General features: G+C 47.3%; 1 long non-coding RNA gene across 1 annotated transcript in view; it reads right to left on the bottom strand.

The window, feature by feature from the left end:
* The window catches only part of LOC119973230, a 28,803-nt gene extending 16,644 nt beyond the window's left edge, over nt 1-12,159 (bottom strand). Inside the window, exon 1 of the long non-coding RNA XR_005462258.1 lies at nt 12,069-12,159. This is a non-coding gene — a long non-coding RNA (uncharacterized LOC119973230). The remainder of the gene's footprint in view (nt 1-12,068) is intronic.
* Nucleotides 12,160-12,747: the final 588 nt, after the last annotated feature.

The raw sequence follows: 12,747 nt of genomic DNA, 5'->3' as shown, positions 1-12,747 counted from the left end.
TGATGATGCCATCGTCGATGCAGTACTTTCTTCATATGAGGTGCCCGAGGAGGCTGATGGCCCTGAAGAATCAATGAATGCCCACCCTTTTGCCTGCCTATTTCCCTGGCCAATGCCGCAAGTGGCACAGATGCTCCCCAGGATTTTGCACTGCAGCACAAAAACACCAAGATCATGTTCGGCTGCACTGAAGACATGGTGAACTGTATCGCTCACTCCTGAAAGAAGCACCTGCAGAAAAAGATTCTGGAGTTTATCCTCTTAACCTTTATCAATGGAAAGACCCAGCCTCTTGCAAGTTCAGGTTATTGTAAGGTGTGAATAAATTGAATAAAGATGCTGTCATGCATTTACTTCTTTGCTGTGTTTTCATTTGGCATTTGAATCTGTTTATCACACATGCATTTGTAGGAAAATTGGGGTCTGTAGATGGGGGATGGGGCCTGCTCAGCTTATCCTGAATTTGGAATCAACATCTCCTAAGATTTGGCTCCTTGGTCCCATCCATAGTCTAAGGATTAATGTTAAATATGTAAATATATAGTTGATAAGAGATTAATGGTGTTGTGATGAAAGATTGCAGTATCAGCAAGCTTATGCACTGTAATGGGGGAGAGCACTGATTATGTTCAGAGATTCATGCACATCAAACATTTTTTTAACAAAATCCCTGTCAGCAGCCTCTCCTGCTAAAGTCAGACATGGGCCCACCTCAAGTCTTTATATTATTCCCCCGTTACAGATTCCCTGAAAAAAAAATCAAGCGTCCCACCTAATGTGTTTCATGTGAAAGCACAATACTATTGCTTCAGGAATGTATTATTGCAGTCAATAGGATTGCTGACAAGCTTAAACAGGCAGTAATTAAATATTTCAATAGGACGGGTGGGCTGCTGCCTTCAGAGCCCACCTACTATTATTGTGCACGAACATATTGATTTCAGATTCGTGACCTAATGTCATCACGCTTCAGCCTTGTTTTCAGAGTATGAAATTCAGGCCCAGGAATGCTAAGTTGCCATTCCTGCTCCTCTCTTAGCCTTGTTTCAGTTATCACCAAAAATCCCAATTCCACGTGTCAATCTGTGCCCTCAGTGCCTTGCATTTATGTATGCACCATTTAAGCACAACTAGACTCCCATCTATTTCCAAACCTTTGTTCACTCAACCTTCCAAACTTGCTAAATTTCTGCTGTCCATTTCCTCTTGCCTTCTGGATCTATGCTCAGCATCCCATCCCATTGGCGAGCCTAATTTAAGCTCTCACCAACAGCACTAGCAAACCTGCTGGAGATGATATTGACCCTGACCAGGCTGAGGCACAACCTGTCTGGCCTACACAGATACCACCTTCCCCAGAACCGGTCTTAATGCCCCAAGAATATAAAGCCCTCCCTCCAGCATGCTGCGTGTTCTTCTGCTCTACCTCCCATTTTTGCACTTCTCAGCATATGGCACTGGGAGTAATCTGGAGATTAATCTTTTATGGTTTTGCTTCTTACCTCTTTCTTAACTCCTTAAAATTTGCTTGTAGGACTTGACCCTTTTTCGACATGTCAATATTACCAATATAGATCATGACGTCTTGGCTGTTCACCACCTTCCTCCAGCATGTTCTGTAGTTGCTCGGTGATATCCTTGACGCTGGCACCAGGGAAGCAACACATCACCCTGTTGTAATCATATCTACTACCACGGAAATGCCTGTCTCCTCCGCTAACTATGCATTCCCCTATAACTTTTGTTCTTTTGATCTTGTCCCTCCCTGAGTCTCCTATGATGCTATGGTCTTGGTTCTAGCCACACTCTCCAGAAGAACCATCTCCCCAATCATGGGATCTGGACGTCGCTGGTTAGGCCAGCATTAATTGGCCATTCCCAATTGTCCTAGAGAACATAGAACATAGAACATAGAACAGTACAGCACAGAACAGGCCCTTCGGCCCTCGATGTTGTGCCGAACAATGATCACCCTACTTAAACCCACGTAACCCGTATACCCATAACCCAACAATCCCCCCATTAACCTTACACTACGGGCAATTTAGCATGGCCAATCCACCTAACCCGCACATCTTTAGACTGTGGGAGGAAACCGGAGCACCCGGAGGAAACCCACGCACACACGGGGAGGACGTGCAGACTCCACACAGACAGCGACCCAGCCGGGAATCGAACCTGGGACCCTGGAGCTGTGAAGCATTGATGCTAACCACCATGCTACCGTGAGGTAGAGCCATATTTCTGCTGCAATCCATCTGGTGTCGGTACATTCACAGTGCTGTTAGGGAGGGGGTTCCAGGATTTTAACTCTGCAACTGTGAACGAAAGGCAACATAGTTCCAATGTTAGTATGTGGCTTGGAGGGGAATTTGCACGCTGTGGTTTTCCCATGAGTCTGCTGCCCTTGTCCTTCTGGGTGTCGAAGTAATGGGTTTGGAAGGTGCTGACAAAAGAGCCTTGGTGAGCTGCTGCAGTGCATCTTGTAGATGGTACTCACTGCTGCTACTGTGTGTCAGTGGGGGAAGGATTGAATGTTGAAGGTGGTGGTTGGAGTGCCAATCAAGTGCGCTGCTTTGTCCTGGATGAAGTTAAGCCTCTTGTGTGTTAGAATAGCCACTCCACCATATCACATGCAGTCAAGAGGCGATTATTCCATTACACTCCTGACATGTGCCTTACAGACGGTGGCGGACAGGCATTGGGGAAGTAGATAATCCTCCTTGGGTGAATTACTCACTGCAGAATTCCTAGCCTCTGACCTGCTCTTAAGTCACATAATTTATATGGTTGGTCCAATTAAGTTTCTGGTCAATGGTAACTTCCCAGGATGTTGATGGTGGAAGATTCAGCAATGATGATGCCATTGAATGACAAGGGAGCTAGTTACGAAAGAGAAAATGCTGGAAAATCTCAGCAAGTCTGGCAGCATCTGTAGGGAGAGAAAAGAGCTAACGTTTCGAGTCCGATGACTCTTTGTCAAAGCTTTGACAAAGAGTCATTGGACTCGAAACGTTAGCTCTTTTCTCTCCCTACAGATGCTGCCAGACTTGCTGAGATTTTCCAGCATTTTCTCTTGTTTCAGATTCCAGCATCCGCAGTAATTTGCTTTTATTAAGGGAGATAGTTAAATTGTGTCTTGATAGAAATGTTTATTACCCAAACATCCCCCACCCTGCTCGCTGCCTCTCCCAATTCTCTCTCCCCCCCCCCCCCCCCCCCCACTCCCCCCCCACTCCACCATATCACATTTTCCCATTCAGCACCTCTCCTGACACAGTAGCTGTTTCTCGCTCACCATTTTCTTTTCCAAACATTCTCTTCCCCCAGAGATGGACGTACACATTTGGGGGCCCTGTGCTCTCCCTCTTTGCTGGGTCCCAATGTCACGGCCTGGCAGCCCTCTGGTAACTGTGGCCTGTTCCAAATGAAATCAAAACCAAAACCCAATGCCATCAATCCCACCCCCAATGACATCATGCCATCCTGACTCGGCCCACTCTCGTCACACAATGTAAGCCATAAAAATCCAAAATCACTGTTTTAATGCTCTTTAACTTATGAGAACAAGCCTGTAATTGATTAGTTGAAATCAAATCAGCACGTCAGTCGTGCTGGTAAACATTGCGATCTACGTGTCTTGAGGCGAGGTGAACAAACACGAACTGGCTGATGAGCAAGGGGATGGAGAAATTAGACAGTAATATGACTGCAGCACAGCACAGGCCAGTGCATGATAAAATGAGCCAGAAAAAGTCCAGTGCAGGAGCAAATATCCCAATGAAGTGAAGTGTCCAATCGAAGTCTAATATCAGTGGCCTTTCTGGCATCTGTCTGGAAAGATTCTGTTCTTTGTCCAGAAGAGACTTCTTGAAGGCAAGTATTCAAAGTGATTGGAGAGGCTGGTTACTCATCGGTTATAACTGCATGTGACCACCAGCTGTGATATCCGACCCATCATGGGTAGCACGGTAGCACAGTGGGTAGCACTAAGAACATAAGAACCAGGAGCAGGAGTAGGCCATCTGGCCCCTTGAGCCTGCTCCGACATTCAATGAGATCATGGCTGATCTTTTGTGGCCTCCGCTCCACTTTCCGGCCCGAACACCATAACCCTTAATCTCTTTATTCTTCAAAAAACTACATCTTTATCTTAAAAACATTTAATGAAGGAGCCTCAACTGCTTCACTGGGCAAGACATTCCATAGATTCACAACCCTTTGGGTGAAGAAGTTCCTCCTAAGCTCAGTCCTAAATCTACTTCCCCTTATTTTGAGGCTATTCCCCCACTAGTTCTGCTTTCATCCGCCAGTGGAAACACTGTTGCTTCACAGCTCCAGGGTCCCAGGTTCAATTCCCGGCTTGGGTCACTGTCTGTGCGGAATGTGCACATTCTTCCCGTGTCTGCGTGGGTTTCCTCCGGGTGCTCCGGTTTCTTTACACAAGTTCCGAAAGACGTGCTGTTTGGTCATTTGGACATTTTGAATTCTCCCTCTGTACCCGAACAGGCGCTGGAATGTGGCGACAAGGGGCTTTTCACAGTAACTTAATTGCAGTGTTAATGTAAGCCTATTTGTGACGATAAAGATTATTATCATGTTTTCTTTTGAAGAACAGAATTTAGACTGGAGAACATGGGAGGGGTAGATTTTTTAGATTTTCTAGATTTTCAGCAGTTGTTTGCAATCCATGGCAATTGAGATAACTTGCACTTTTTCTTCACAAGTCATCAATAACATCATAAATAGAATCTTGTACGGATGCATTTTCAATTGTCAGTATTACTGAACTTGTCAAATGTTTCTGACTTATCGTACTTCGCAGGTAATTTTTCACTCTTTTCAATACAGAGAACATTCACCTGAAGCGTTTTTGGCACGTCATGTTAAAAATATCTTCGGAATGGATTCTACATTTGGGAAGGTTGCCTGCAAACATCACGTATGTCTGTAGAAATCAGCTGGTGCTCTCTTCAACTTTTCGCAGCCCCAGAACATAGCTTGTCCCTACCCACACTTCTCACACTCATTTGCCACCCCTTCAAAGAATCCACTCATTCTTGCCCGCGTCATATGTACCCTGTGTACAACCTTGAACTGTATCAGGCTCATCCTTGCACACAAAGAGGTTGCATTTATCTTTTGTAGCTCCTCACTCAATACTCCCCAGTTTATGTCCCCTCCAAGCTTCTCCTCCCACTTCTCCTTAATCTTCACCTCCCAGCCACCTGTATGTCTCTGATCCTGCCCTCTCCTTCCGCATCCGGAAGCAACAGTCGCTCTAGCAGGGTGTACTTCGGCAACCTGGGGAATTCCTTCCAAACCTTCAGTGTGAAGTCCCTTACCTGCAGGTACCTAAACTCGCTTCCTCTCGGGAGCTCTGCCCTCTCCTTCAATTCATCTACACTGGCAAACTCTTCTTCCAGGTACAAATCCCTCGCCTTAACTAGCCCCACCTCTCCACTTCCTATACATGTCATCTATCTCTTCCCCCCCTCCCTCCCAGCTCAAAACCATGGTTATCATACAATGGTGTTAGCACCGACCTCACCTTTATCCCAAAGTACCCCCTCAGCTGCTTCCAGATCTTCACCGTGGACTGCACCACAGGGCTCTCCCGAGTATCTGTTTGGTGCCATTAGCAATGCCGCCATCACCATAGCCCTTAAGCTGGAAACCCTACAGGAGTCCTCCTCCTTCCTAACCCATTCTACCCCTTCTCCTTCCGACCATTGCCTCACCTCCACATTTGCCAGCCAATAGTAATGTAGCAGGTTCGGCAATGCCAACCTTCCCTGCCGCCTCTGCTCTGTAACAGGGTCGTCTTAACCCATGGCACCTTGAGCCCATACAAAGTCTGAAATAATCGTGTCTAGCTTTTTAAAGAAGGCCTTCAGTGTATAGATAGGGAGTGTCTGGAATCTGAGCAGGAACCTCGGCAGAATGTTCATTTTCACCTCTGCTCCTAAGATATGCAAAGACGCAAGATCTTTTGACCGGTCCATTGAGCCCTCGCCCGTTCCACATTATCAGCCTCCATTCCCCTCTAACGTCCGCCATCCTCCCCTTTTGGCTCTACCCTCATTAATTTCACCCTATACCTGGCCCCTTTCTCCGCCCCGACCATGCATCTTTTCCAACCTCGCCTCGTCGTATCACCCTCCCTTCCCATCCCCCGTCCCCCTTACGACCACCTCTCAGCTTTCTCCCCAACCTCACTTCCGTTCACCAGCATTACCTGCCAGCATAGCAACTCCTACTCAAAGGCTCCTCCTAATGGCCCCCTGCCCACACCTCTGTTCTGTGAATGAGGCTCCCTGCTGAACTCCCCCCTCCCCCACCCAAAGAAAGACTAATTTTGAACCACAGGTTACTTTCCCCAAGAACAAACAAAAAGAAAAAACACAGCCACGTGCAGTAGGAGGGGGTATGGGAACAGCTGCCCCCTTACAAACCTTTCACCCCTGCTACCCTTTGTCAACCCAACAGGAAAAAGAAGAAACCCCTCCCCCCATGTCGGAGGAAAAGAACCCTGCTCTAACCCCCACTCTACCCGTATTCCCAATTACGTCAAATTATTCAGTTCAGTTCCCCCCCAGTTTATGTTCCTTGATAAAGTTATTGTCTGTTTCTGGGGTCTCAAAATAGTACTCCCCGCCTTTATATGTCACCCAAAGCTTTGCTGGGTCGAGCACCCCAAACCTGCTGTGCCATCGATATAGCACTGCCCTGGCTCTGTTGAACCCCGCACGCCATTTTGCCAGCTCAGCTTCATTGTCCTGGTATATTCAGACTTTGTTCCATTCCCGTTTGCAATTGCGCTTCTCCCTGGCCCACTGCAGAATCTTTTCCTTCTCCCCGAACCCATGGAGCCTCATGATCACCGCCTGTGATGGCTCCCCCACTTTAGGCTTCTGCCTCCGAGACCTGTGCGCTCTGTCCACTTCAGGGGCCTTATCCAACAACCCTTCCACCATCACCTCGTGGCACTCACACCTTCCACTCCTTCAGGCAGGCCCACCAGCTGCAAATTCTGCCTTCTCAAACTGTTTTCCTGTTCCTTCACCTCCCAACATCTTGCAAAGGTCCCCTAAGAGCTCCACCTCCGCCTCCAATGTCATCACCCAATCACTGTGGTCCAACATCACCCTCTCAATCTCTCTGATCTGCGGCCCCAGCACCTCCAAACATTTCTCCACCCTCTCCATTGAGCCCTTCAGGGGTGCCACAGCCCCTTTGATGGTTTCAATTAAGTTCAATTAAACCGCTCAATCCCCGCCCGATGCCACCCCCGAAACCCCCCATCCAGGCCCCCCCCCCCGGAACAAACCGGTGAATCCCACAAATTGATGCCGAAACCGAGGCCCCCTGCAGCCCCAGATGCTGCCGCCACTGGGCCCACACCCGAAGGGCCACCACCACCACCACCGGACTTGTGGAGTATCTGGCCGGCGAGAGCAGCAGAGGCACTGTTAACAGTGCCCCCAAACCCGTGTCTTTACAAAAGGTTGCCTCCATCCGCTCCCATGCTGATGCCTCCCCCACTACCCACTTCCGAACCATGGCTATATTCACCGCCCAGTAGTAATTCATGAAGTTTGGGAGAGCCAACTCCAAGTCCCCTTGAACCCGCTCCAGCAGTCAGCTTCTTCACCTGCGGGGTTTTACCCGCCCAAACAAATCCTGAAATCACCTCGTTCATCCTCCTAAAAAAAACCTTGAGAATAAAAATCAGGAGGTTCTGGAACACAAACAAGAACCTCGGGAGGACCGTCATCTTCACGATTGCACCCGTCCTACCAATGACAGCGGGAGTACATCCCACCTCCTAAAATCCCACATCATCTGTTCCACCAACCGAGCCAGATTCAGCTTGTGCAGCTGCTCCCACCCCCGCGGCAGCTGCACGGCCAAGTACCGAAAGTGCCCCACCACTACCCCAAACGGCAACACCCCCAGCCTCTTCTCCTGCCCCCTCGCCTGGATCAGAAAGACGTCACTCTTCCCCATATTGAATTAGGGAGATTTTTATGCTATGACCTTAGTGTTCTAAATTGTTGTACATGGATTATCTGAATGTTGTACATGAATCATCTAAGTGTTCTAAATTGTTGTACATGGATTATCTGAATGTTGTACATGAATTATCTAAGTGTTCTAAATTGTTGTACATGGATTATCTGAATGTTGCACATGAATTATCTAAGTGTTCTAAATTGTTGTACATGGATTAGCGGAGTGTTGTTTAAGCATCTGCAATTTTACTGATTTTGGGATTTGTAATAAACTGATTTGACAACAGCCGGATACCAATGGAAAGCTAACACCTATTAAGTGGTGCTTTTAATCTTGCAGCAACACATAGGAGACTAATGAAGCTATTTATAGTTTTCCTGTGAAATGGAGGTTGCAGGATGATTTGATAATCAGACGCTGGAAGTATTTCTTCAGACAGTGCCTGGTGAATGGGCAGGAATAGCTGAAAGAATCTATGCTGTCTCTTATAGCTGTAAAGCTGGAAAGATGTGAGAAAGAATATGTGGAGTCTGAAGATATGTTATGCAGGACAAACACCTGCCTCCAGGGCCAGGGAGCGAAATCATGAGCTCCAGTGCTTCTCTTGTTTCCAGCCCTCGTGCGTCTGTGCAACAGAACATTTTAAACCAGAGAACAAAGACTGAATGGGTCACAACTGTATTTGTAGGGCAGCATGGTGGCGCAGTGGATAGCACTGCTGCCTCACGCACCGAGGTCTCATGTTCGATCCCGGCTCTGGGTCACTGTCCGTGTGGAGTTTGCACGTTCTCTCCGTGTTTCGTGGGTTTCGCCCCCACAACCCAAAAGATGTGCAGGTTGGTGGATTGGCCACGCTAAATTGCCCCTTGATTGGAAAAAATGAATTGGGTACTCTCAATTTATATAAAATAATAACTATTTGTTTCATTACGGGCATGCCTGAAGTTTGCTGCTTCTACAATATATTTTTAATATCTACTGTGTAACACAATTTAGTCACGATATTTCAATACCTCAAAAAAAGCTGATAAAAGCATCAAGGTAGAATGGGCTAATAGGTAAGTACATAAAAGGACAAGATTGAAGTCAAAGGACTGAAGTAAATGAAAAATACTCATGTGAATCATGCACAGTATAAAATAGGCTAATGATTCACTATGAACCCATTATGTACTCCTGTCCTTCCAATGTCTCCCATAAAGCCTGCTTGAAATTTCATTAGCAACAAAATAAATTGAACTCCAGCAATGATTCCACCCTCTGTTCGCAGAATGATTATGGATGACAAAGGCCACCTAGCCCAGTTCCTTTCATCCATCCAGAACGATATACGAACATATATATTAACAACAGGAGTAAGCCATTCAGCCCCTTGAACCTGCTCTGCCATTTGATAGCATTGTTTCCAATATAGCAGTGACATTATGCCAGAGTACTGCCTTCTCCCCCCACTGCCCACTGTACTTACATGTGCACCCCTGGCGGCTTCTGTTCGCTAGGTCCCCATTTGTCAAGACGTTGTAAACTTCTGGTGGTGGCCATAAAATGAATGATCGCACATAAGGTGGCTTCTGCTTGGGGATTTGGTTTTTGACCCGTTTTCCCCATTTAACGGGTGCTGTACGGGTGGAAAAGTGATGTCGTTGAAGAGTTTGGGTTCCTCCTCCGCTGTGGGATGTTTCCAACATGAGGAATAAGTCAAGTAAGAGGTCCTCGTCTGACTCAGAAGGCCTTGTGTCGCATGAGGGAAGAAAATGGCAGAGGTCTCTGTGTCGTTGTCTCACTGTAGCTTTGATGCGAGAACATGAGGGACTGCAGTGTTGATCAGTAGGAGGGTGGCCTTTTCAGTGACTAATATTTTGGTGAACCCGGGGGAGGTAAACGATGGGTGGACCTGTAGAGATTCAGATACCCGAGGGAGAAGGAGTTTTCCAGTTTTTCTTCTTTGCATGTACATCGGGTCTACTCCCGTATTGATTTATTTGTAGTGGGTAAGTCGTTACTCCCTGGGGTCGTGGGAGCAGAGTATTTGGCGATTGTAATATCTCACTATGCTCCACATTGTGGAAATGTGTCTGGAGGCAGGCTGTCAAGGTTGGATACAGCATTGCTCGCAGACAAGAGGGCTTGTGAGAGGATTGCTTCTGCTATTGAAATCTACGTAGAGTTTAATAAGAATGAGGAGGTCTCACCTTCCCGCTCTGAGAAGCACTGAAAGCGGTCATCGTGGGGGAGTTAATTTCGATTGAAGCTCATAGAGATAATTCTGGTAGGGCGGAGAAGCAGAGAGTGGTGGAGTCCATCCTTGAGGTGGTTTCTGCTCCAGAAAATGTCAAGGGGGAATTTGAGACCTATTACTGGGGGCTATACAAGCCTGAACCTCCGGAGGAAGACTCGACTGATGCAATTTCTGGATGAATTGGTCTGCCCATGGCAGAAAGGGAAAGAGGGCTGGAGCTAGAGGCACCGCGTGGGCTGGAGGAAATTCTGAAATGTATTTGTGCATTGCAGTCGGGGAAGGCACCTGGCCTGGATGGATTCCCTGTGGAATTTTAAAAGTTTGCGACCAAGTTGGGGGTCACAACTATTGGACATGTTTAATGATTCTCTGTCCTGGGCGGTGTTGCCAAACACACTGGCACAGGCATTAATCTCCTTAATCTTGAAAAAGGATAAAGATCCCAGGGATTGTGGGTCATATTGGCCCATCTTTCTGTTGAACATGGATGCAAAGCTATTGGCTGAGGTGTAGGTAAATCGTTTAGAGGGGTGCCTGATGGTGATAATTACTGAGGATCAGATGGGATTTGTTAAGGGACAGCAGTTGTTGGCCAGCATCAGGAGACTTCTGAATGTGGTGCTGTCACCCTCGTCAGGGGCCAATCTCCAGAGGTAATCATCTCCATGGATGTGGAAAAAGCATTTGATCAGGTGGAGTGGGGAACCTTTTTGAGGTATTGGGGTGGTTTGGCTTTGGGCCTTAATTTATTTATTGGATTAGGCTTTTGTTCAGGGCCCCCACTGCGAGCGTTTGCACCAATCTATTAAGTTTGGGTACTTTTGGTTGTACAGGGGTACAAAGCAAGAATGTCCACTTTCCCTGTTACTGTTTGCTTTGGCGATTAAGACGTTGGCTTTTGCACTTAGGTGGTCTGCTGGATGGAAGGGCATAGAGATGGGAGGTAGGGAGCATGGGGCAGTCATTTTCAAATCCAGTGTTGCGACCTGCAGGAGGGTTGTGGGCGGGTGTTGGGAGGGTTGCGGGATCATGCGTTGCGGCGTTCCTGATTGCGGGAAGTAGTCCCCAACGGACGCGACTAGCTTTTAAAAATGGCGGCTGTGACCGACTTTAAGAAAGCCGGCCGTGCCACACATGAGTGTCCCCTCAGCAGTCCGCAGGCCCGGAGCCCACCGGGACAGACTGCCTCCTCCAGATGTCAGTGTGCGGATCCATGAGCAGATTTTTAAAGAAAATTGATGGAGTCTTCCTGTCAGGTGCAGCAGCAGAGAGCAGGTCACCCACCCCGTGCACTGATGTCACATGCCCTGGACTGAAGAGAAATTCCTCCATTTTTAAAGCAGCAAGCAAGCAACAGGACTGAAGAATTTAAAATGGATAATTTTGTAATAAGGAGGACTAGAGACACAAACAGGCCAGAATTTCACAACTAAATCTGCTGAAGAGAGCTGCTCATGGAGAATCTACAGTAGGGCAAAGTGGTGGTGTGAGCTCCAAGGCCTCTGATGAACTGTTTGCTGCCCAATAATAATAATACATCAAATTAATACCAACCCACCCCCCAGCTGCCTATCCCTCTGCAATAAGCTATGTCTTATTACCCTCTCAATCTTCTTCTGAAGATGGCTGGATGTGCCTCCCTTATATTGGAATCACACCTGCTGGTTGGAGGTCACACACCTTCCAACTATGATGCAGCCCATTGGCATATCACCACAGCAGTGAGAACTTAAATCGTCCAGATGAAGTCCTTAGCAGAAATGTAACATTGAATGACAAAACAAGTGAGGTCGTGAGAACCAAGCAGGCTCACCTGTCACGTTGAAGGTAAGTGAAAACGGTGGGTTCCAAAGATCAGCCAGCGTGGGTTCCAAAGGATGGCCAGTTGGTAAAAATGGGTCCTGGGCAAAACAGTTTAAAAAAACAATGTCATAGGGTGTTCTTTTTCGTGGACAATTTATTGTTTTATCCCACAGACTCTCTCTCTAGTGTGGGGAAGATAATGGAGGTGCTGAGAAAGTTTGGTTTCTTCTCAAGATTTGATTGAATGTGGGCAAGAGTGGGGTTTTCCTGGTGAACCCTCCGGAGAAGGGAGCTGATCTGGAGAGACAACCGTTTTGACTGGCCAGGACAAGTTTTAGCTACCTAGGAGTACGGATGACTCATGACTAGACCTTGTTCTATAAGTTGAACCTGACCAGTGTGGTAGAGGGAGCGAAGGCAAACTTGAAGAAATGGGATTGTCATTGGCTAGGAAGGGTTCTGATAACTAAGATAAATGTTCTTCCAGTCTTCCTAAGTTTGTTTTTTAGTAGGATTTGAGCGGGTAATACCCGCCCCCCAGGTTTGGAGGACATTCTTGCAGAGGTATAGGCAGCCACGGGGCGGGGGCGGGGGGTGCTTGGTATTAATTTGATGTATTATTACTGGGCGGCAAACAGTGAGAAAGTGCAGGGGTGGGCTGAGGATTCGGCGTCGGTTTCGGGGCGGAT

The sequence above is a fragment of the Scyliorhinus canicula genome, chromosome 1 (assembly GCF_902713615.1).
Source record: "Scyliorhinus canicula chromosome 1, sScyCan1.1, whole genome shotgun sequence".
Classification (NCBI taxonomy): Eukaryota; Metazoa; Chordata; class Chondrichthyes; order Carcharhiniformes; family Scyliorhinidae; genus Scyliorhinus; species Scyliorhinus canicula.
This window is presented reverse-complemented; position numbering and strand designations above follow the sequence as displayed.